Raw genomic sequence first — 25,601 nt, forward strand, 5'->3', positions numbered from 1 at the left:
TAATTTTATTCATGTTCAGCTGTTGCATAGTCCCTTTTTATGTTCAACTCAAACTGATCTACTTGAAACTCCAAACAACTGGTTTTAATTCCACCCATTAGTCCTTAATGTACTGAGCCTAAATCATCCTCACTAACGCTTCCTTCCCATTGAGAGATCTTCCAATATATAAAGAGATATTAATATCCTCTAAGTCCCTGTATATTTTGACTGATCCCTTCTAAATATTCTGTAGTGTTTTCATATTCCCATTAAAGTATGGACTTTAAAACTGTACATTATGCACTTGGTGGTAGCCGAATATCAGAGTAAAGGCAAATTTTTACTTTACCCGCCAACATTCGTGACTTGATACTTCTGTTAATGCAACCTGAAGGAACAGTGATTAAAACTACTATCGAACTGTTGTCTATAGCCCCTAAGTTGCTAACGGCTACATCCATTCTCTGTAATCATGAAGTTTGCTTTTAGCTTTCCATATCTAATGGAATACATTTAAATTTGCTCAGATTAACTATGAGCTTTCAGCTTTCAGCCTTTCATTCAAATTAAAAGCTTAATGAATTTGATTTTAAATTTTAAATTCACTATTTAATATCTATAGTTCCATTAGTTCAGCTATATATAATGAGAAGAAATAGTAACTGTGACTTAAACAAAACAAAAATGTATGCCATGGAATCTTCAGGAGGTGAGTCAGTTGTCCCAAGCTGCTACCCTGGCTCCACAGTGCAGCCAGTGGCTCAGGTTTCGAATTCCTTCCCTCTCAGGCACATGGTTTCCTTCTTCCAGAGCATTTCATGTCCCCTAGGGAGCGCTCACGCTCCAGCTGTCACCCCCAAGTAGCTTCTATCACCATAGAACCCCTGGGCTTAAAAAGAAAAAAATCAAAACTGACATTACAAAATTATCTAGAAATCAATTAACCACATTTCATACCAAACCACCTATGATTAGCCACATGGTATTCAGAAGGAAATGTGAAGACTTCATCATCTTCCTTATCAAATTTGAAGAAAAAAGTAAAGAAACTAAGAAATCATTTTAATTTTTTAAAATGAAAGTAGAAAGTAGAAGTTTCTTAATGAGCTGACATTGAATAAATGGGAAAAAATAAAATAACCACTGATGTTGTAAAGATGAGAATGTCATTTAAAAGCTTAGTGAGATTGAAGAAGCAAGAACCAGGACAAAAATACAGATTTTGTTAAGGGAATATTAAGTAGACGGAACCATAGATAAAGATAGAATAAAAGACGCAAGTCTGTATTTACAAACTTACTAATATATGGTAATTGAATAATTAGTGAACTTAAAATATCAACATTTATACAAGAATGATTGGAAAATAAAACATGAAAAGTTGAATTAAAATCTTTCATTAAGAAATACAATAGAAAAGGGGCACCTGGGTGGCTTGGTTGGTGTCTTGATCTCAGGGTCATGAGTTTGAGCCCCACTTAAAAAAAAAAAGTAGAGTACAATAAAATGATTTCACAGCTGAGTTCTGTGTGAAGCTTAAAGAATATCTCATTCCACGTGTAGAAAAAGCTCCTGATTTCTTTAATGTACCATCATAAATTATAGCAAATTATAATAAAGATGAAAAGTAAACTTTTTAGACCCACAAACATCATTCAAACCTAAAAGATACTGAATTTATTTTAGTTAATATAAGGAACTAGATCAGCATTTTTGCTATTGCACTCATAGTTTTCATAGCAATTGCAATAAAAATAAAGTATGTCTAATATAAATTTGCATTAACATGTAATAATCAACATATACAATATAAATGTATTTATTTGTACTTAAAAAGTTAAGATCGTCTATTCCTGGTGACTACACGTTGTACTTTAAGGAAACCTAAAATACTCTGGGGGAAGAAGGAACGTACTAGAATTCACAAAAGTGACTGACGATGAGGTAATAATAAATATTAACTGCTCTCATAAGCAGTAAACACTTAAAATTGAAATGTGGAAAGTAGTCTGTGCATAATAACAACAAAAAAACATAAAGCACCTTGACAAAAGTTAACGAGAAAAAGAGGACCTTTATATATAAAACTGTAGTGATTGAAAGGCATACATCAAGATAAGAATAGAAATAAGTAATGCATTCTTGAATAAATTCTTAATATCATAAAAATATAATTTTCCAAAATCCAAGTATATACTTTACCACACTAAACAATTCACATACTAATTTATTTTAATTACTCTCCTGCCAGAGTTAACTACACTGAAAAATGTACTTCGATATATTTGAGGACATGGTAAAGGGAAATACGACAAGTGGCAGTCAAACTAGTTGCCTGGTACACAGAATCATGTGTACCATGACCTTGACTTATGACATCGTTGCTACTCATCAATAAGAACTTGCATGAGTGGTTTTGGCAAAGAGTGCATTAAAAGTATTAGGCGATTTCTACTATTTGAGCGATGCTAGCATTTCCGGAAGTTATTTTAAAAACATGATTTCACCTGTAATAATAATTGCCAGGTATTCTCATTATTATTATTCTCTTGTTGTCACCAAACAGCAGGCATGTAAGCTATGGACTCTCTCTAGAATCCCGTGTCTGTGACCTTATTTTCATTGTCTTGTAAAGACGATCATTAGAATATATTATTAATGCAATATACGTGTATTTTACTTGAAGTTAACTAATCACATGCCAACTGCTTGGATTCTTTCTTTTGTGCATTATCCAGTATTTAAAAAAACTGACCTGCCACTCTCTGAGTTCCGTGGGCTAAGGCACATCTTCATCCCCCGCTAATGTAGTACATGAGCCCTCAGAAGACGGGAGCAGGGACGAAGGAGGATGCCTCCACATGTCTCCTCCTGTGGCAGGTGTGCTTCCTTCCCCACTGTTTTCTTCATTAATGCTAATTTAGTCTTTTAAGAATTGGCAACTGTTGTGCAAAATCTGAGCAGTTTTTTCCCCTTAGAGGAATAGGTCTGAGGATTTGCAGGACTGATTAAATTAAAAAAAATAGTTATGGAGTAAGCCTCATGGCCTCACAGATATTACTCTCTGTTTCCCAGCCTGAGCATGTCATTTACTGGCATGATTCTCAGCACTGTAAACAAATCATCATTCCAAGAAACCTCATTCTGTGAGGAATTTGAATAAGTAGTTTGAAAAATAAAATATGTATGTTCTTTTACAAAAGCAGTGAAATTTGACTATTATCCTAGAACGAATCCCATTCCCCTCCCCTGCAAATCTTTAGCATATGCAAGAGGGCAGGATCTGAATGTAAGAGGCAGTAACTTCATAATGTTTGTGTGCAGAAATAGAAGTCTTTTTAACTTGAAGAATGGGAAAGAGATTTTCTATGCTCCTTTTTTAAAAACCAGGAGAAACAATATTCTCTTATTTCCGTTTATTCACTCCTTCACTCAATAAATAATTGTTGAGTTTCTCGACAGTTCAAGGGGTTGTTGTATTTGCTGTGAGGATCAAGTACTGTTTTCAGGAAATGGATTTTAGTAGGACAGATTATGTTTTTGCAGTAGTCCTAGATGAAGTGGGCAATCATGAGTACTTTAAAAGGAATTCTGACTCGGGGGTAAAGTATGTTCATGAGGTACTTCTTACAAGTAGGAGTGCTCAGCGGTAGGCAGCTTCTGAAATGTTCCTCCCCCTTCCCTTGGCATTCTCACCCTTGTGTAATACCCTCCCCTTAAATGTGGCTGGATCTAGTGATATGCTTCTATGTAAAAGCATGGAGCCGAAGTGACGGGGAGTCACTTCTGACGTATAGGTATAAGAGGGATTGACTTTCATATTGCTCATATGGTCTCTCAGACTCTTCTCCCTTACTCCTATAAGCCAAAGCACTGCAATGTTATGAGGTACCCTGTGATGACGCCCATACGGCAAAGAACTGAGGTCAGCTCCTGGCGAACAGCCAGCAAGGGACTGAGGACCTCAGTCCATGAGGAACTGAATGCCAACAAACATACTTATGAGCTTGGGAAATAGATCCTTTTACAGTAAAGTCTTGAGATGGCTACAGTCCCGGTGGGCACCCAGACTACCACATTGTGAGAGACTCTGAGCCAGGGGTCAGAGTTCCTGGATTCCTGACCCACAAAAAACTATGATATTATAAATGTTTATTGTCTTAAGACACTGGTTGGAGGTTATTTGTAAGCAGCAATATATTACTAATCTAAACCTTAAGCAGTGCTGAGAGGAAGAATCCACTAATTCAAGTAATAGTCTTTGGAAAACCACTATATGCTAGGTACTAGTTATGCGGTAATGGACAGAACAAAGGCCTATGTTCATCAGCCTCATGGGCCGCTAACAACAATAATTGTGCAGATAATTATTTAAGTTGTGTTAAGTTCAGTGAAGGAAATGTGCCACATGCAAGGAGTATGTAAAATCACGGTATCCAGTTTAGGCTGGGGGATAAGTAATGATGTCCATCAAGAAATTATATTTAATGCTATGAAAAAATTGGGTAGGAGGTGAGAATAGTGGATGGGATACAGAGTAGAAAACTCTCCTTATAGAGAAGGCAAAGTGCATGCAAAGGCCCTGCGGCTAGAAACTAGTTTGACAAAGACTTCAACATGTTTCGGTTTATAGAACATTAAATACTTGGGATTACTTCCTAAGAGCAATAATTAGGTATTGAAGTTTAAAAAAGGGTACTACATAATCATATTTGACATTTTAGATGAATCACTCTAGTTACATTGTGGAGAAAGCATGGATGTTGGGAGTCCCGTTAGGAAGCTGCTGGATGATGGTGATTTCATTTAAGGTGGCTATGATGGGGAAGAAGTGGAGAGAGGAATATAACAAGTCTGTAGAATGTAATCAGGTGTGCCACTACAACAAGTATTTGCAAAATATATCTAGGTTTTGTAGAGACACAGAATATTTAGTAATATGAATGCCTTTTGTTCAATAAATAAGTACTTAATGATAACTTGTAATATGTAAAAATAGCCTTCACATATGAGGCAATAAACCATATGGGCAGAAAGGCAAAAAAGAGAATACTTCTATTTTGCTACAGATTTCACTAGTAAAATACTGTTTCTTCCCTAGAGAAATGCATGTGAGGAAGAGATAAGTACATAGTATATAATAGCAGAATATTATTTTTCCTTTACAACATTTACTCCAAGAAGGATCACAGTTTAAGTAATGAGGCTTGTAAAATGATCTAATGCCAGATGTATTAAGAAGTGGACTGTCAGTGGACACTTGGAAGATCACCCTCTGCTTTAATGTGATAGATTCCAGGAGGTAATCCAGCCCAGTCACTTGAAGGAAAACTTTCTTTCCAACCCGCTGTTGTACAGAGAATGATAGTTCCTATTTTAGAATATTCCATATTATTCTGTTGTACAAAACTATAGTCAGATCATTTGATCTTGCCACATCTTTGATGGTGAAATCACATAGCCAGCAGGATGGTTTTTCTGTCCTAAGCGTCACTCAGAGGGAAATTAAAAATAGCATATTTTGCCCTGAGATGGTACTTTGCTTTTCGTCTGACACTGTACCTCAGAAAGATAAATGTAACAGGTATGGAATTTCTCTAGCCAGATTTTATGTTGTAAAGATCAACTTATGAAAAAGAATATACTATAAATTGCAGAGTCAGTATTGTGGCTATTATAAAGTATTTTAAAAGATAATGTGCATTCATTCCTCTTCAGAGGACTATGAAATTATTAGCTTTCCTAATGTACATACTTTCTCTGTAGCAAGTTTTATACAAGTATCATATTTAACTGTGCCCTCTTAATATGCTAAGAGGCAGCATCTAGAAATTTGACTTTGAGTACAGTCCAACCTTCAGCTCCAAATTCTGCAATTCTCTTGATAAAAGCAGGTCTTGTTTTGCCAACCACTGGTGCTTTCCCAGGAGTCTAGTTCCCTGCCTTCATTTAATGATTATTGGGCATAATTGTTCAGGTTTCACTGATTAGTGTCTGTCACCTTGACAGCCATTTTAACCTTATTCTGATAAAGGGCAAATACTGCCTCATCATCTTTGGGTTATTACACTTGGTTCATACTCAGTGATTATTGACTCTGTTCCTCCAACTCAGATTTAAATAAAAGGCCACTTATACCATATTAGTCAACCCATGCTTTAATTTTATGAAGGTCATGCTTATGTCAGGAGCTGTTAAGCCATCAACCTAGACTCCAAACATCTGCTCAGGGTTAGCATTAAATAGATCTCCAGAAATCCACAGTAGAAATGCAATGAAATTATATATGGAAAGAAAAAAGAATATACTTATTGTATTAAACAATACTGAAGATAAAGCTATTTAAATATTATATTTGAAGGATTGTTCTTGTCACTACAACTTAGGGTACATAGAAATTTGGTAAATAAACATTTATTGATCATCTATACAACAGTAAAATACAGTATTATACAAATAAAGGGTAATAAATGACTTCATTCTTCTTTCTTCATCACCTAAAGAGTTTTCTTATAACAACAACAACAAAATAAAACACTGTAATAGGAATATTTGTTAACATATTTTTACAAATTTGTATTGCTGAACACCATATTTTACCTAGTACCTTAGAGAAAACACTTAGGCAATGTTTTTTCATATGATATAGTTCTGTAATACTGCCAAAAACAGTAAGGAAGTTGGTCAAATAATATCTTCTTCTTCAAAGCTTGGCAGGATATCATGCTCTGTTCTTAAAGATAAAGAACAGCTATTAAGACATCTGCCTTTGTCACTTACAGACCAGTAGACTACTGAGAATTGCTTCACAGTGCAGCTCTGTTAAGTGGAAAATAACTAATAGAGGAAAGATAAAACAGACCACTTTTTCCTAGGCCTGAGTTATCACTGAATCACTGTTTCTCATTTTGACAAATTAATCAGTTACAGTTTGCCCTCGTTGTTGCATTAGTTCTCATAACGAAATTGAGTCATGGGCATTTTTATTTCTATTTCACAGGGAAGACAACCAAAGATCGTAGAACCTCAAAAATGTACCAAGACAGTGAGAGATGAGGCCAAAATTTAACTCAAGTCTGTCTGATCACTAATAATGTAAAATTGGTGAAACTATAAATCTTTTTTAAATTAAGTCTCTAACAAATTCTCCTTCTTAAGAAAATAAGCATATTATTATCCTGACCTATAAAAACTAAATGGTATAAACCCCCTTATACAAGTGTTCCAAGATACAGACTTTTGGCTCAAATTATTTATCAGAACATTTAAAAGACAGGGAGTAACCCAGACATTTTTGCTGCCATGGAATACATTTGTTGAGATTTCTTGGTCCTAATGGTGCCAGAAATTTAAATCAGTTACATAGTTTTTACAGTTTTGTATACAGAAGGTACAAACTTATAGTTAGTATATAACTAATTCCAATTATTATGAGATAAGCAGAACAGAGGCTTGTTATAACTCACTAAGATCCATGTATTTATGGGGACATATTATATGATGTACGTGATACAAATCAATGAGAAATTAAGGGCTGCATTTGGAAAAACTGACTTCTTATTTGGAAAGAGGGGAAAAAAAAGATCCCTACCTAATATTTTACAAAGATAAATGATTAAAAGATTAAAGACCAAAATACGAAATGTCAAACTCGAAGGCTAATACAAAGAAACATACAATATTAGTGCTGGAAAGAACCTCTTAAACTTGACATGAATGACACAGTCTATAATGTGAAAATGAGATAGATTAGATTACACTGATATTATGGACTTCTATTGAATAAAAAAAACACCAAATAAACATAGGAGTCAAGTGACAGTTTGGTAGAGGTTATATATAACCTTGAAAACTCACAAAGAATTAATATCCTTTGATTCTACCTTCAGAATATGACCAGAATTCCAGTAGCTCTAATCACATCTACAGTTAACATCACATTCAAGTCCTCATCATCTCGAACCTGGATGCTGCTATGGCTTCTGGACTGGCTCTCTCCTTTTCCACCTGCCCATCTAATACCCATTTTCAACACACAGCCAGATTATTTTTTTTTTTTTTTAAATCAAGAGCCAGACATGTCCTTCCTCTGCTCAACAATTGCCATTGGTGTTCCATCTCAGTTTCTTCTTAACTAGATGCCCTCCACTTTCCTCTAGCTTTCATAGTCTTTATATTGCATTAACTTGCATTATGTTAAGTCTTTGGTTAGCTTCTCCTTGGAATCCTTCCTCCAGATACCTTCAAAAATAATAATCATGACTTTGTCAAGTGTTTATTTAAATGTCACCTACTTGGGTAGTTCTCTGCTTATTAATCATCCTTCTCTCAATTTCTTTATTTTGTTCTACTTTTCTTTTTCCTAACACCTGTCCTCTCATCACCTTCTAACGGACTGTACCCTTATTTATTATTTACATGTGTATTATTTCCTACTCACCCCTATCTATTTCTCCTTCCAACCAAAACAGAAGCTGCAGGTTAGGATCTGTGGTCTCAATTGTTCACCAGTGTAAGTGTCTAAAACGATGGCTACAACATGATAAGTGCTCAATTAAAATCCACCTAGTAGATGAATCAGTGAATGGATAAAAATAATGAAATTATAGAGTAGTTCTGAAAGCCAACCATAGAAAGACTAGAAATCCAATAGAAAAATGGGCATGCACATTAAGTGGTTCTTCATGGAGAGAAAATTCAAATGGTTAACAGATAGAAGAAGAGATGTTCAAATCCACTAAAGGAACACAAATTAAACCTGTTTTGAAAAAAACTTTCCATGTAAGATATTGGAAAAGTTAGAAAGTTGGGTAATATTCTGGTTTAATTATGTGAAGAGATCAACCTTCCTCGTGCACTATTAAGGAGTACAAACTGATATAACCATTTAGGGATATATTCTGGCAGCTCTTTGTTAAGTTAGTTATGTTTATCACCCATGGCTCAGTGATCCCTTGGCTTGATAGTCCTCCCAGAGGTGCACGTACGCATATTTGTCACAGTAATGTTTGAGGCAGCAGGAGATTGGATGTGACTTAGTTATACATGATTAAGGGGGTGGATAAATAAAATATGCAGATACACACAATGGAATCCTATGAATTAGTTAGAAATCAGGAATTTGATGTATATCAAGAAAATGAGAGTGATTATAGAAATGAATGTGGAAAAATATGAAAACGTAACTGATACAAAATTAGATTACAAACACGCACTGCTTATTTTACAAGGACATCCATCTAATCAAGAATTTAGAACAGCCTCATGTAGTTGTTGTCTGTTAGAAGGGAATGGGCATTATGATCAAAACCAGCTATAAAAGTATTTCCAAAAGGACAAGAGCAGTATCTGGTTCCTGGGCTTCATTCCAGTGGTATTAGAAACTTCCATTGTTTCTGCAAACCCTCTTCTTCAAGCTTTGAAGTCCTCCTAACACCTTTGCAACCAAATTCAACATCTATGCCCATATCTATCTGTATCTCTGTATCTGCATCCGTAGAGAGGAGACCAAGAAAATAATCATGGATATTGTACCAACAGGACTAAAAGGGCAGGTTTCCCCCAAGAATGGGGCCTAGTTTTAGGTAAACGTGTCCTTTGTCATGAGGGAAAAACCTGGGAAGAGGGTCAGCTATCACACCTTAGCAGCCAATACCTCTGACAGCTGGAGATTCAGGGCATCTGAGCAGCACACAACTGTGGCCAAAAGGTTCAAGTTTTCTGTTACACTGCCCATGATACCAGCCCGTCTTTCCTCCTTTACCATCCATGCTGACAGTGAGAATGGGCAGTGCCTTATCTACCTTTCTGCCCCTTCCTTTTTTCTCTTAGCAGTACTCTTCTAAACAATAAGTAAGGTGGGATTTGTGTTTATTATTGATAGCAGATAAAATATTTCCTTTCCCACTTAAAAAGATTAGAGCAATACTTAATTTTAATGTTTTTTTCTTATATTCATCCAATGCGATTTTATTTTATAATTACTATATGTTTAGTAGTTAAAAATTAACTTTTATTTTTGAAGGCATTTTTGTTTGGCTAAATACTTCCCCAGGTCTCTTCATATAAACCTATATCTTCATATCAGGATAAAATAAACACAATATGATGACAGCCTAATGACAGAATTCCAGGAGTTGCCAAGAGGAAATGAAATGTTAGCTACAGTGTATCCAAATCTTTCTCCTTCCCATCTAGTTTGTCTTGTAAAGCTAAGAGGAGCTATATTTCAGAAAGCAATTTGTAGACAGGGAAGTTAAAACATTTCCGTCTTTTTCCAATAAACATGAATTATGATCTTATTCAGTGGAAATCTTAAACTCATTAAAAAAGTAAACTCTTCTTATTAGAGAATCATAAAATGAACATTCAAACTGCAGTTACACTGATATTGACAGCCAACTCCGTATATTAAAGTATCTGGTATTCATATTAGTACCTCGACTTTTTGTGGGTTTTTTGGTAATAGTATAAATAACTAATATTTTGATACAACAGAGTCCTGTGTTCCATTCCAATGAGGTAGTATTGAGTAAATTACTTAATTTCAAGTCTCAGTTTTCTCTTCTGTAAAATGTGGATTAGTATGCCCATTAGCAGTGGAAAGAATTAGATTTGTTAAGACAGATTAATTTGATTTTTAAATCTAAAGAAACAGAATTTAAATATCTGGAATAGTAATTTATGTAAATGTCACAGATAAATGTAGAATGGATAAACAACCATTGTTCTAGACTTAAGGAATCATCAATTCTTTTAAATTAAATTAAGATTGCATATATATACACACATACACATATATATATATAAAACTTATATGGGCTTATGAAGTAGTAGAATTAAATGTGTGAAGAATAAAAGTGAAAGAATGTAGAACAGGAAAGCATGTTCAAATTAATGGAGACAAAGCTTTGCACATATTGTTTAATATCTCTGTTATAGGTTGGTTTTCCTTCAAAGCAGACCTCAATATAGAGATTAGAACTGAGGGCATTTGTTAGGGAGTTAGTATGGAATCAGCAACTGTGGATGGGCCAGGAAAAAAGCCGGATTTAGCAGGGAAGTTGAGCTTGATGCATTTCCAGGGATGGATTCAACTAGCCTGATAGTCAGCTGGAACTTGGTATGGCCTTCTAGAGTTGTCCTAAATTAGAGAAGCTGGGAGTGACAAGATTTTATACACCTGTGTTGATTAGTCCCTGTATGCTGCTGGCCCATGAGAAGAGGCGTGACTTTGGACAAGGAAGATTTCTTTAGCTGAGGCATTTGTCAAAGTGGGCTGACATGAGAGCCATTTTCTGCCACATTCACAGCAGTTGGGGATAATGAGTTCATTCTTAAGAGATGGTCCAAGTAGCATACCAGAGAGTACCATATTCTTTAAGACCAGGTTCCCTTTTTAAAATGATAACACAGACATATTTAAATGAGAATGTAAGTCCAAAGAAGTGGATATGTCGTGATTGAGAATTGGATGGAATATTTCATATTGAAGATTAATGAGTGATGTATGTAATATATACTACTGGAAGCAGGATTTCGGGTTCTAAAACTTTGAAGAGGAATTAGGTTTTGATGTGAGTAGGCAGTAGGGGTCCCCATGCTGTCATGATTGGATTACCACGACAGTAGAATGCCAGATGAGTTGAAGGACAGAAGACTGTAGAGAGGTCAACTAAAGTCTAACAATAATATAGATATTAGTGAATGTGGGCATGCACTTGTTAATGAGGATAATCAAAACAGAGAAAAATGCATATATGAGAGATTTTAACAAAGACAACAGGTAAGCACAGCAGAAAGAGAAAAACATGAATTGGGGTTTTGTGATGTTAATGGAAAGTCTTTAAAAAATATCCGTACCATTGAAAGAACATTTGTATTTGTATAGAGTTCTACATTAGAAAATGATATTTTGATGTTGAAAATTGCATTATTAGAAGGGTATGGAAAAGTTTAGATATTCTAAAAAATAAGGGATTTTTTAAATAGCGTAATATAGATCGACTTCTACAACAACTATGTAGAGGTGGCATTTTGGTTAATTGATCTTACAGTGTATTTACGACAGGCAATACCTGGATTGATTACTTTTAGAGGAAAAGACACTAGTAAATATTAATGTGTGGTAAGATACTAGTAGATGTGTATTAGCTGTGTTGCCTATGAAGAGCTAAACTATGCAAGGCTCAGTAGCTAATCTGGAAAAGGAATACCAAAGATCCACTCCCTCTATTGCAAGACAGGACCATTAGACTCTGAATAAGTAAATGATAACATCTATAAAAGCAGCTGATTCATTGGGATTTTTCCAGAATCTTCAGTGAGGAATAGGAGATACTGTTCCTGCAATAAACTATCAAAACTCTCAGAAAGAGGCCATCCACACTACAATATATTTATTTCACAGAGTAAACTTAAATTAGATTTTATATCAGGATTCAATCTGTTTCTTTTGCAGTTCTTTGTTTATTTATTATTTATTTTTTAGATTTTATTTATTTATTTGACAGAAAGACACAGCAAGAGAGGGAACACAAGCAGGGTCAGTGGGAGAGGGAGAAGCAGGCTTCCCATGGAGCAGGGAGCCCGATGCAGGGGCTCGATCCCAGGACCCTGGGATCATGACCTGAGCCGAAGGCAGACGCTCAATGACTGAGCCACCCAGGCGCCCCATTGCAGTTCTTTTTTTTAAACAGTGGTTTTACCGAGATATAATTCACATGTAATACAATTTACCCTTTGAACCATTCAGTCCCTTGTTTTTTTTTTTATTCATAGAGTTGTACAATAATCAGTACTAATTTTAGCGTATCTTCTCACCCCTCACCCAAACTCCATGATTATTAGTAGTCACACCCCATTTCCCCTCCCCTAAACCCCTCACAATCATTGATTGACTTTCTATCTACATATGATTGCATATATTTATATAATATATATATTTATATATATTTTGTACCAGTTATATCATCCTGACTCAAGTAGAGTAATTGACTTAATACGAATAAAAGATAAACTTTCAGGTAGCCCTCATATAACATTACCTAGGTATGAGTATAAAGGGAGGTCAAATGACAAAGTGTCTAAATATTTTAAGATTATAAATAAAGTTACAAAGTTACCAATCAAGAAGGCTCTTGATATCCCTCTATCCCTCTTCCATATCACTAGTTTCTGGCTACAGTCCATTCCTCTTCTCTTCTCCCTTGAGGCTGATTCTGCATCATGAGCAGCCTCATGAAGATGCATAGGGGACTCCCTATCATCCATCCAAAATCTGTCCTTCCTTTCTCAGAAACAATGATGCTTTGGTGTTGGCACAGTCTGCCCTTGGTAATATAGACCAATGGGAAAATCCTGTACCTGCCCTGGACTTTGGCACAGAGACATTTGGTAGGAAATTCTGGAGTCCTAGGTGTTTGGGATGGTGCAGATGGGGTTGTGTTGCTGCTGAGTAGGTGCAACTCTTTGGCTCCTGTAAACTTCTTTTTGCAGAGTGAGTGGCTTGAGAAAGGCCAAAGCAGGGTTATACAGTGCATGGATCCCAGATGGTGTCACTTCTTGATTAGTTCTCAAGGCAGTACATGCAATAACCCAAATCAAACAGATGTTTGGGAAAAATCCCACCTTTCTAAGGTCCCCTAAAGCCAAGGGTCCCTCAACTTAATTGAAGCATAGGACTGCCTTAATTCAGGCAATGCATTCATAAAAATTTTTCCTATCATTCAAATAACAAAATGTAGTCACGATGTAATAAATGTATTTTTCTCATGTTCTATTTCTTAAATGATGAAACACAAATTATGAAAGTTGTTACAGTAGTTAAGGAAGCTCACAGCAGTTAAACAATGCATCAAATTCAATGGCTATTAGTGAACAATTGGAATTTTATGAAGAACCAGTAAATTTGCTTTATTTTCCAATTCTTTTATGGCTGGTAAAAAAGAAAATATTAAAAGAAAGAAAAACCCCAAATGAAACCAGGGCAAACAAAATTCTCATAATTTTTTTGATTTTCTTTTAGAGTAAGTTGAAATCCATGAAGAAAAATGAGTGATAAATTCCTAAAATGAGATGCTAATATTACATTCTCCTCAAGTAGAGAAGGTGAAATTCAGGAATACCTAACACATATGCCAACAGTGAAGCAGTGCGGGTTTTTCTATCCCTACAACAGTTCTGAGATGATGATCTATGAAAATGTATTGACTTGAACGAGGAAATTAATTAAAAATGAGAAATTCATAAACGTGGAGGTTGAAGAATCCCTGGGGTCACTTGCTTCCCTCAAAGTAGCTTCTTCAGGTTCTGCCTCTGAGTGATCCTCCCTCCCTGCCAGCTTAGTGTGACTGAAGTGAATGTCCCAGCCAGCTCTCGGGTTTGTCTTCCCCCCCCCACCTGTTCAGGTAATCAATCAGAGAACAATGTGGATGCTGTTGCCTGTGTCAATTAAATTGGGTCAAAAGTGTAACAGCAGTGGAAAAAGGAAAAAAAAAAAAATGAGCCAGTAAAGCAAAAACCCAAGACACTGGAGCACCTTATGGTATGAGCAAACAATTCACTACACAATTTCTAGAGAGAGTAAACTCGCAAACTGTTAAATACTGTTTTCCTTTGGGTAAAATTTTAATTAAAAAAGCAGCATGGATGCAGATTTCAGATCGTCACTATTCAAATAGCTGAGAAAGCTGTTTGAATTTTAAAATCTCGTATTATGTCATATAAAAATGTTTTTTGCGTGTATTTAAAATATGATTTGATCAACACTTGTAAGACTACTGTAGAACAAGAGAAATCCAAGATAAGGTTATTCTTTGTGTGCTACTCTTGGGGAGCTGTTGTGGTTGGCTTGCTTAAGTGTTGGTGAGATTAGTAGTTTCCTGAGAAAATTATAAGGTATAGTCTAGTCAAATGTCTTCTTTCCTCATGAATCAGTTATTGAATAAAAAGAAATTAAAGGACAAGAAATCAAATAATCTCAAGGAGGTGTTAGGAGTGAAATAAATAACTGATACCAAGGAAAATAAAACAAGAATAAACAAAACAAACAAAAATGACTAATCAAACTGCTTTCTTTATTGTAGAGATTATATATTGTGTCATTATTTGCAGAACTGGAAATTAAAAAGTGGCTCTGTTGAATGATTGGTAAGTTTCAAAGGAATTAAAAGGAAAACAAAAACACACTTTAAATAGTTGGAATTACACTAACATAGTTCTACTTTGTTTTACTTTCACAGAGTTCTTTTGAAAATACTATATCTAGAAATAAACAATACAACTGGCCAATAAACATAGGCTTTATTTTTCAATTTCAAGGAATTTCACTATTATGCCCAGAGCAATATTTATCATTTCAAAAAATGTAGTATGTAAGCATTTAATTTAGTGTATATATTATAGAGCTTTCCTTGTTATTCCTTTGATACTGTTGCTAACAAAAGCATTTTCCATAATGGAAAGTGTAGGTAGTCAAAAATTTATTTATATGAATTATACACATACATAAACTAGGCATACAGATTTATGTTTTGTGCGACCCTTTTAACTCTCTGTACTTGCTGTTAAGTTGTATATTTTTCCATGGGAACACGTAACTCATGAGAAAATGACTAACATTGAAAACTCAGTTAAGTCTCAAAAATAGGCATTAGTTCTCAGGCATGACTCTCCTTTTGGGAAATCAAAATTTTTATTGCTGGATAAATTAATGTTTCAAATGTATGAATACAGATGCTGTTTGCAAATTTGTCACAATCTGTCTTCCAGCAGAAGAATTTATACTGTATACAGTAATAGAAAACAGAAAACTGCATATTTCACTAAATTGCAGCTGTGTGTGGAAGATTTATGTGATTATTTTTTGTCAGTGAAACATGTAGTGAAACACCCATGTATTTCACTGGAGTATTGTAAATGGACCATGTATATTTATTTTTAAACTTATTCTACATTTATTTCACAAAATATATAATGCCCTTATCACATTAAAAAGAACAAGCATATTAAATCTGTTCAGAGTAATTTCATTACTTCAAAAGCCAGTTTATATTTAAAATATTGAACAGGATTTTAACTTTCAATCTTGTAAGAAAAACCCATGTGATTTTCCATTCAAACATTTTCTTATCTGGAAGATGTGTCAATGCCCAGCAAAATGAGTAGGAATTATATTCATATATCATGAATTTATTATATTGGTAACTAAATGCAAGCATTGCAGGCCCAAAGGCAAGCGTTATATAGAGAATTACCTAATTATCTGTGTCACGTATGTGCATATGTGAAACTCACAAAGTCATTTTTGCATAAATTGGTTGCATCCTGTGTTATTACTCTGTGGGAAATCTTAATATTATACAGTATGTCTCATGGTGCTGGGATAATGAAAAAAACCTGCTTTCAGTTCATATTCCAAACTGGTAGAGAAGAGTACAGTTGCCTTTTTCCAAAGAAGTTTAGAAATTAGCTCTCCTCCAGTCTCCCAAAATATTAACCTGTGGATGAACTTGATGCTACTAGAACATGAACTCAACAATGACAATGTCCAGGAGTCTTGGAGCATTCTAACTGGAGAGCCAATAACAAAATCATCTCCAGAGTAAAAGAAAAGTCAAAATTTTACATTAAACGAAATTGAAGTCAAGCTTTCAAAAAATTATTAATTTGCAGTTTGAGAGGAAACTTTCTGAGAAAGCTGGAAGAATAAATTGGGTCAGAAATATTTCTTGCTCCAATATCTAACAGAATAAACTAAAAATAGTAAAGACAAAAGGAGAAAAAAAGACCACTGTCATCCAAACGAGGAAGGGTGCAACTTCGTGCCATAACATTTCAAGGCAATAGCAAAATAGAAGATTCTTGTTTCAAGGGACAAAGCTTGGCTTCCAACCCAAACCCCATTCTTCACAGCAGAGACTAGAGAGTCAACAAAATCCAAAAAGATCTCATTAATACTCCTAATTGAAAAATGGTGAAATCATCAATGTTACTTATCTTTTCTTTTTTTTTTTCAGAAAGACGTAAGAGGGACCAAATAGATTCTGATAAATATATCTTCTCAGTTTTAGCACAACAACATACAGAATATGGCATGACAACTGTGCAAATCAAGCAAAAATAAAAAGCAAAAGTAGCAAGAACATGATGAAAATGGAAAAAAAAATGAGGAGAGTGGGGAGGAGGAAAGGAAAAAAGGATGAAAGGAAAATCTATAGCATGAAAAATTCAGAAAAATAACTTCTTTTTGAAAGAAATGTGACCTGAAGGAAGAAATTTTCTGATGAGTGCTTTTATTATGAATGTAAACAGTAAGATCAAAATAACAGGAACTCAGAAATCACATAAAACAAAACAAAACAGGACTGGAATGAAAGGGGAGATTGTGAAGCAAAGTAAACAAAAGGAAATTGTTAGCAGTATGATAAAACTCATATCTACATTAGAAAAAGCTAGAAGAACTAAAATTCATATTTCTGACGTAAAAGGTTTGAGATAATAACAGTGAATACCTATGAATATTTTTGAGAAATTAAGGTAAGTAGGAACACAATGTAGCTATGAAGGATAGAGATAACATAAAATTTGGAGAAACAAAACATATTCAAAATTTGAATAGAAGAAAATTTAGCTGCAGTATAGAACAAATGAATTAATAGTGTGTAAGAACAGCAGTATTTCCAGACAGGTGATGTGGGGAACACAGAAACTATCGTTTTACCCACAGAGCTGAAGGGTTCTTTTGATTTGTTTTTGAAATAATTGTTTGACAATATAATGTATTCAAACCAGAGAGAAACACACACACATACACACACACACACACACACACACACACACACAAAACATAAAAACCCCACAAGCTTGAGTGGAAAATCAGTGGTAGGAGGTATTAAACCCTTTCATAAGTGAAACAGTAACTGGGAATTATGGTTTGAGGACACACTACAAAAATTTAAACCTTGTCAGTAAATAGTAAAATCATGTGTAAATTGGCAGGTTGGTAGGTAGGAAGACAGAGAGAATTCTAGTATTCTTTTCACCAAAGAGAAGTCAATCAGTATTGTCTGCAACGGAAATAACTACTTTAAAGATGTATTCAATTTCAAAATATTTTGTGCAATTTCTTTTCCTATCAGTGGAAATTTTAGGGAATATTTCTTAGATACAGAAATGATTTTTTCTAATTTTAGAAAGAAGTGTATTCAATTTACTTTGGATTTTTGTTTTGACCTTGATCAAGTGAAACAATTATTACAATTTAAAAATTTTACTAAAATATATTATATAAAAATTTTATCCCCTTTCTGGTTTTCTTTTAAATTCTTTCTTTTTCTCTCTTTCTCTTTCTTTTTTCTTTCAACATGTTAACATGCCTATTTATCTAATCCAAATGGTTCTCAAACTTTTTTGGCCTCAGGACCTCTTTCTACTCTTAAAAATTAATGAGGACTCCAAAAAGCTTTTGTTTATGTGGTTTAATCTACAGCTACATATCCTAAGTTAGACCTGAGTATTTAAAAATATGTATATTTATCCTTAATCTATGTGATCTATTTAAACTACATAAAATTTAAAAACTCATTATATTGTTAACAACAATATAGTTTTATAAAAAATGAGTGTATTTCCCAAAACAAATATTTAGTGAGAAGAGTGGTATTGTTTCACATTTTTATCATTCTCCATAATGTCTGATTTAATGAAAAAGCTTTTACATTCAATTTGTTGCAATCTGTATCTACATCTGAAGTATATAGAGAAAACACAGCTTCATATAGATCATAACTGATTATACGCCATATTATGTCTGATACTACACTAAAACTTTACAAGAGGGGTTTCTTGAAGACTAGTTGCAATGTGAAATCATATCAATGAATGTTTAATATTATGTTACATTGAAATCAACTAGTATTTTGCAGTTTGAATAACTATTTAGCTGTACATCATTTTATAACATGTCTTGATTATTTGGAAAATTGGGCTTCAAGGAGTTATGTAGGTCTCACAAAATATCGACATTTCACTACATAAAATAAAAATAAATCACATTAATTTTGTTGTCCTTCTCATCAGAGATATCTATTAGGACCAGGGTATTACAAATTTCACAGGGATAGTTTTCTACAGTTCTAATTGCTACTTTGCAAGCTGGAATTTTATCCACGACAATACTGTCTTGTGTTCACAAGGGATGATCCTTGCTTTCTGACTGAGAAGAAACTAGAGGCCGCTATCCAATCTGCTTGTTTATCACTCACCTTTTGCTACACAGTAACTTGTACACATTTCTCATTCCTTGCACATATTTCTGTTATTTTTAAGCAAATATTTTTGTTGTCATCGCAAAGATTCTGGTGAAAAAAACATTCTGAATGTCAAGTCTTGGTGCCGACCGTGAGCAAAATCAAGTTAGACTTCTCTTCTCTCTCTCTTATTTTTAAAGATTTTATTTATCTATTTGAGAGAGAAGGAGAGAGAGGAAACACAAGCAGGAAGAGGGGCAGAGGGAGAAGCAGGCTCCCCGCTGAGCAGAGAGCTCGATGCTGGACTCAATCCCAGGACCCTGGGATCATAACCTGAGCCAAAGGCAGACACTTAACCGACTGAGCCAACCAGGCGCCCCTAGACTTTTCTTCTCAAAGTATCCCCACTTTGCTCCTATTTCCTACCCATACATGTACTTACATACATAGACTTTACAGAATTATATTTAAATCAGGTAACTATTTTTGGGTATGAGTTATAAAGTCTAAAGGCCAGCATTAGATTTCTTATTTTTGGCCTAAAATACTATGTTACTTTATTGGCAGAAAATTAAGTAGAAAAGGTACCCACATTCATTTTATTTGTAACAAATAAGAAAGTACTATTGCAAATAGCTGTGAGTTGTCCCTAACATGTAGACATACATGATTTACCAACATAGTAGACTATTTTTACATTTTATTTTGACAGTTGTATCTTCCGTAGTACTTACAGCCCTCTTGTTTTCTAGTGTCATCCTTTTAGTAAGAAAGATTAAAATTGGAAGCCAACATTTTTCAACTGTGAAGTACTGGATCCAATTACTCACAGCAACTAAAAGCAGAGTTTATTTTAATAGGATTTGCAGTAAAACAAGGCATATAAAAATCAGATGCACAGGCAAAGACTTTTTCATCTTTAATCATTAAGCTACCAGTACAAATTGAGCCCTTAAGTTATTTCATTCCCAAAGGAGATCAGAGATTTAAAGAATTCAGAAGGATTAAGCATTCATGTTTGAGTGAACATGCTAAGTGTTTTTGTGCTTGCTATTATTAAAATAGTATTTTAAATACTTCATTGTAGTTGAACATATCGTTTTTTTTTTTCTTCTTCTCTCCTAAATGATGTAACTGCTAAAAGTTAGCGTTAAGAGCGGGTAGAATGAATATTTTACTCCTGACTTACAAATATTACCTTACTTATATTTAAAGTTGTTTTCCTTCTTCCTTAGATATTTCTGAGTCTCTAATTGTTCTATTTATCCTTGGCTTTCTAATTTTTGTATGAGGGAAAAAGAGTGAACAATGGGAGGAATAGCCTCTCATTAAGCTGTGGCATCTGAGGATAAGTCTTAGAGTGTTACTATACCAGAATCAAACAACTAACTTTTACAAAGTTTCAAAGTTTATATGATAAAATACTAGCATGTGAAAGTTTTTGTATCTGTAAATATATAATCGATTGCCCATGTGTAAATGAACCATTTCCCTGTGGGAGGCTTAGTAAGGCAGATGTATAAAAATCATAAGAATCATTGTTATGTGTTGTAGGGTCAGATGAGTTTAAGTTCATTTATTTAAAAATATATATTGAATGCTTCCTTTGTGTCAGGTACTATGTTAGGCCCTGAATTATAAAATATAAACTGCCTATCAATAACACTGTTTATAAGACAATATGTATGGGGAAGGTGAAAACTATGGAAAAAGGCAAGGGTTGTACGAGGATTAGGCTAACTGATAGAAGCCAATTACCTAATACGCAGAAAAAATGTGTTGACAAAGGAGACATAGGGGCCAACCTGTTCTAGCTAAAAATAGCCATGTGCTGAGCATTTTGCTAGGTGCATTATAAATTTTTCTCATTTATTTTTCCAGTTCAATATATGAGATAGTATATCAGTTATTGTGTTCTTCTGTGAGTAACAGAAAACGCTAAGTCAAATTGGTTTAAATATTAAAGAAATTTAATATCTCACAATAATTGGAATTTCAGAGATAAGGCAGGCTTTGGGTACAGTTCTGTCTGGGGCTCACTCATGTCATCAAAACTCACAATCTTTCTGCCCCTCTGCTCTGCTTTGTTAACCCTTCGTCTTCAGCCTAGTTCCCATCATGGTACATGATGATCACCAATGGAAATTGAAGGCCATGGCTTTTTGTTTAATTCCATTTAGAAGGGAAAGGAGAAAATCAAGGGTATATGATAAGGTTTTTTCCTTTGGTATGATTTGGTCTGCTTAGGTCACATGCCCACTCATAAATGAATAAACAAGCCTAGAGGAATGCCACAGATCAACTTAAAATAACCAGTATCCATACCAGAAAATGGGGATGGTCTCACCTTTCTCTGAGTGATTTCAAGAATGAGAGGATTCTTGGGCCAAACTGGGGATAAAGAAGCTGGTCAAAATTATAGATGGAAGTTGACCAGGGATTTATCCAAAGAAGAAATACATTTTCATTACTATTCCTATTTTATAATTATGTGAACTGAGTCATAAAGCAGATGTAAATAACTGGTCAGGGAGCAGCCAGCCATGAAAAGGAAGACTTTGGTTTCAAATCCAGGTGGTCTGGTTTCAGAGCCTATGATCCAGATCAGCACTATGATTGCTAGAGGACAACCATTAAGACAAGATCTTATCCTCAGATGGCTCTAGAAACCAAGCTTTTAGCAGCTAGAGCCATGAGATCTTAACTTCCCAAGAGAGAAACAGAATCATTTTGGGTACAGAACATGTCCAGTCTGCTTTGATGACCACATCATGTTACACTAAAAGGATTAAATCCGTTTTATGTTCTATGCTGTCAAATGTGGTGACTTTAAATCTTCACCTACAAACTGATACCTAGCTTTTTCTTTACAACGAAGCATTTTAGCATATGGAAAAAGATATATAGGATGCCCAGCTTTTATTCTTATTTGTCTTAAAAATAAGAATATAAGTTTTTTGTTTTGCATTTAATCTTAAGAAAATTAGGGATTTAATAGCACTTTCTTATCCCTAATCAAATTCTATTCATCTCTTTCCATCTCTAGATATAGCCACTTCCCTGAGTTTGATATTTATTACTCTTCTGGATATTAACTATTTTTACCATGCATGAAAGCATTTATAAATAACCTTACTATTATTTTTATGTTTTAAAGCCTTAGAATTTTCCCATGTTTCTATTTTCACTCATCATTATGGTTTTGATATTTGCACATGTTGATATTTTAGCCTTTGTTTATTTAAACTGCTACATGGTATTTCTTATGAATATATTTTTTTCTTTTTTCTTTCTGAAAAGCATCCTTCCACATTCTGTCACTGCCACTTGATATTTTCAATTTTTTAAAAATTTGCAAACTGAAAAATATGAAATAATATTTCATAAAGTTTCACCTTTCAATTTCCTAATTACTATTGAGGTTGGGAAATGTTATGTATTTATTGGCCATTTGGGTTTCCATTTCTTATCCTTTGTTCATTTTCTCCCTATTGGTTCATGTGTATGTTTCTTGATGATTTTCAGATTACCTCTTTATTTACTCTGGTTATTAATCTTTTGTAAATATTTTTGCACAGTCTGTGCTTTCACTTTGTTTTGGAGTTGTTATATAGTTTTTAAAAGTTTAACATATTTAGACTTTTCAGTCTGTTCATTGATTTTTTTTTTTCAGTGACTATTTAGTTCCTACTATGTTCCCCACACAGATCTGTTGGACAAGATCCATGGCCATGGAGTATCGCCACGTGTTCTGAATGTGTATGCCGAGTTTGCTACTCTTTACATAAGTCATTCCTCAGGATTGTGTTTACAGTAAGCAACTCTGAGAGATGAAGTACTGTCTTCCTCTACACAGAGTGCAGGCTTGCTTACCACTCGTTATAAAAGGCGAATTCCCTTAGCTCCTGTTTCCTTAGCTCTAATTCAAACACACCCACACGGTGTGTGCAGGACTTACCTGTGCCCATATGATATCACCCCCATGGAACTTGGGGTAAGGAACTGACATAAACAAATATGCTGATGCTCTTGATGCTTGTAATGCTATGAGAATTAAATTCCTTGGCCCAAGAGTCTTCCGTCTTTTGCCCTGAGTTAGATCGTTAGCATATAATAGGCATAAAATTCCAGATCCTTACATTTTTGGTGCTAAGAATGCTTCATGGCATAAAATAGACAAAGCATGGAGCATGGAGTTTGCATTCTAGCAGAAGGAAAGAAACAACAAACAACACAGATAATAAGTGCATTTTGTAGTAAACAGGGTGTTAAATGCCATGCCATTATATATATTTCCATAATATATAACATGTTGAATTATGAAGGAAATTAGGGGTTGGAAGTGGTAGGACAAGGGATTTGTCTTTTAGATTTTGCCTCTGAATTCTGTATCTTAAGGCCAAAACATTAATGTATATTTTCTTCCATAGATTTTTTTATTTAGCTTATTATATTTTGGTTTATATTTATTTTGAATATGTTTTTGTGCATGCCATTGGTCTAATTTTTATTTTTTCTTGAGGATAACCAATAGTTTCTGTTCCACTTCTCTTAGGTTATTCTTAAAAATGAGAATAGATTTTGATTCCACAACGGGAGATGTCCTATGGTTTAAAATATCACTACTAGGCAAAGTAATATTTTCATACAATTTGGTTTCATACCAAAAAAGTAGTAATTCATAAACACCTATAGTTGACCAATGACAAAGTAAGTGTTCTTTTCTTGAAACAAAATGAAAAGAAATAGGATGGTATTAAATCATTCAACTAATATTTGTCAGCCATGGTCTTCTGAGTTATTTTACTCTGACGCATATTGTGCGAATATACTGGCCTTCCCTTTATGGCCAGTGCCAACACTAAAGTACATTAAATGTGAGATATTATCTTGAATATCAAGTAATTAGAAGGGGACTGATTGTGTCCCTCAAGTGCATGAGCTAGTATATATTTGTATATTGTTGGGTTCAAAGCTTTTTTGGGCATAGAGTTAGCATGTTTAACAGTCCTATTACATTTTGGAGGTTCAATTTATTAAAATGGTGAAAGAGAGGGACTTTATATTATTTATTCTTGCCAATTAAAATATTTTCATAGAAACTGACTCCCAAAATATCTCTCTTGCTTCAAATATGCTTGAGTACACTCCAAATGGAGAAATTTTTTACCAATCATTTCAGTATTTAGGCTTTCTGGTGCCAGAGAGAATATCACTGGACATAGTAATTAAAAGTGTCTGTTCCTATCAAAATACTGCCCAGGTGCTTATTCTAAGAGCCAAACAGTCAACATATGCTAATTCTAGAGGCTTGCAGTTTTGAATTGATTATAAATTGGTCACTTCTGTGGGCAGTAAAATGCAGAAATTGGGTACTGGCCGATAGTTTTGTTTTCGTTTTTTCGAAACCTCTGGATCCCATACTCTACTCCATGCCCTTGGGCATTATCGGATAGTACTTCTAAGGCAGAATCAAATTCCTCAAAAGTTCCGACTAGCAAATACCACAGGGTTATTTTTCCTCAGGTCTCCTGATATCATATGGCCCTCCATCCAGATGTGCAAGTTGGCATCAGTGAGGGATTCATTTGAATGGTTTGGTGGGGACCACAAAGCCAGTATATTAGCATCCATCTTGTCTCTTAGCTGTTGCTCCATTTCAGCCATTGTTAGCCAAATACCTTGGTGTTAAAGTGGTATGGACTTGACACACCATCTCTAACACCCCTGCAGTTCATTCCATTAAGTTGGTGGGACATACTTTATGGGAGAAGTTGAGAAAAGATGTGCCAACTTACTTCAACTTGTGACCATCTTAACCCTTTCTTTTCAAGGTTATTTACTTTTTTGAAGAGTCATTTCTCAAATTTATTTAAAGTCCTCAGAATTAAATCATCCAGATACATCGGCATCTACAAATTTTTACACCACAGTCACCCTCTTCTTTTTCTCCCCCCCCAAATCACCTCCAGTCCTACCTGCCTACCTTTTTGAAAGACAGCTAGTAGTCTGGAGATACTCAAGCTATTCTACCTAACTGGACAGAGAAATGAATAATAAATAAAAGAATCATGAAATTTTACTGGAAAATGTGAAATCTGCTCTCATTTCATATTCTTCTAATTTTCTCCTTAAATCTTAATACTAAAAAATCACAATCAAACTCAGGGGTGCTCATCTTGGGAATGGGAGTGTTAAACCATTTGTGTAGGGTCTTCTAATGCACACATTCTGAATTTCCCCAAATTTCCTACTTAACACAGTTGAGCTTGCATAAATAACTCAGAAATAACCCTGGTTAAAATGCAGTTTCTAACAACTGTCCAAATCCTCCACCCTAGTGTTCTTTTCCAGCCGAGATTACTATTA

This window comes from Zalophus californianus, chromosome 3, assembly GCF_009762305.2.
Source record: "Zalophus californianus isolate mZalCal1 chromosome 3, mZalCal1.pri.v2, whole genome shotgun sequence".
In the NCBI taxonomy this organism is placed as follows: Eukaryota; Metazoa; Chordata; class Mammalia; order Carnivora; family Otariidae; genus Zalophus; species Zalophus californianus.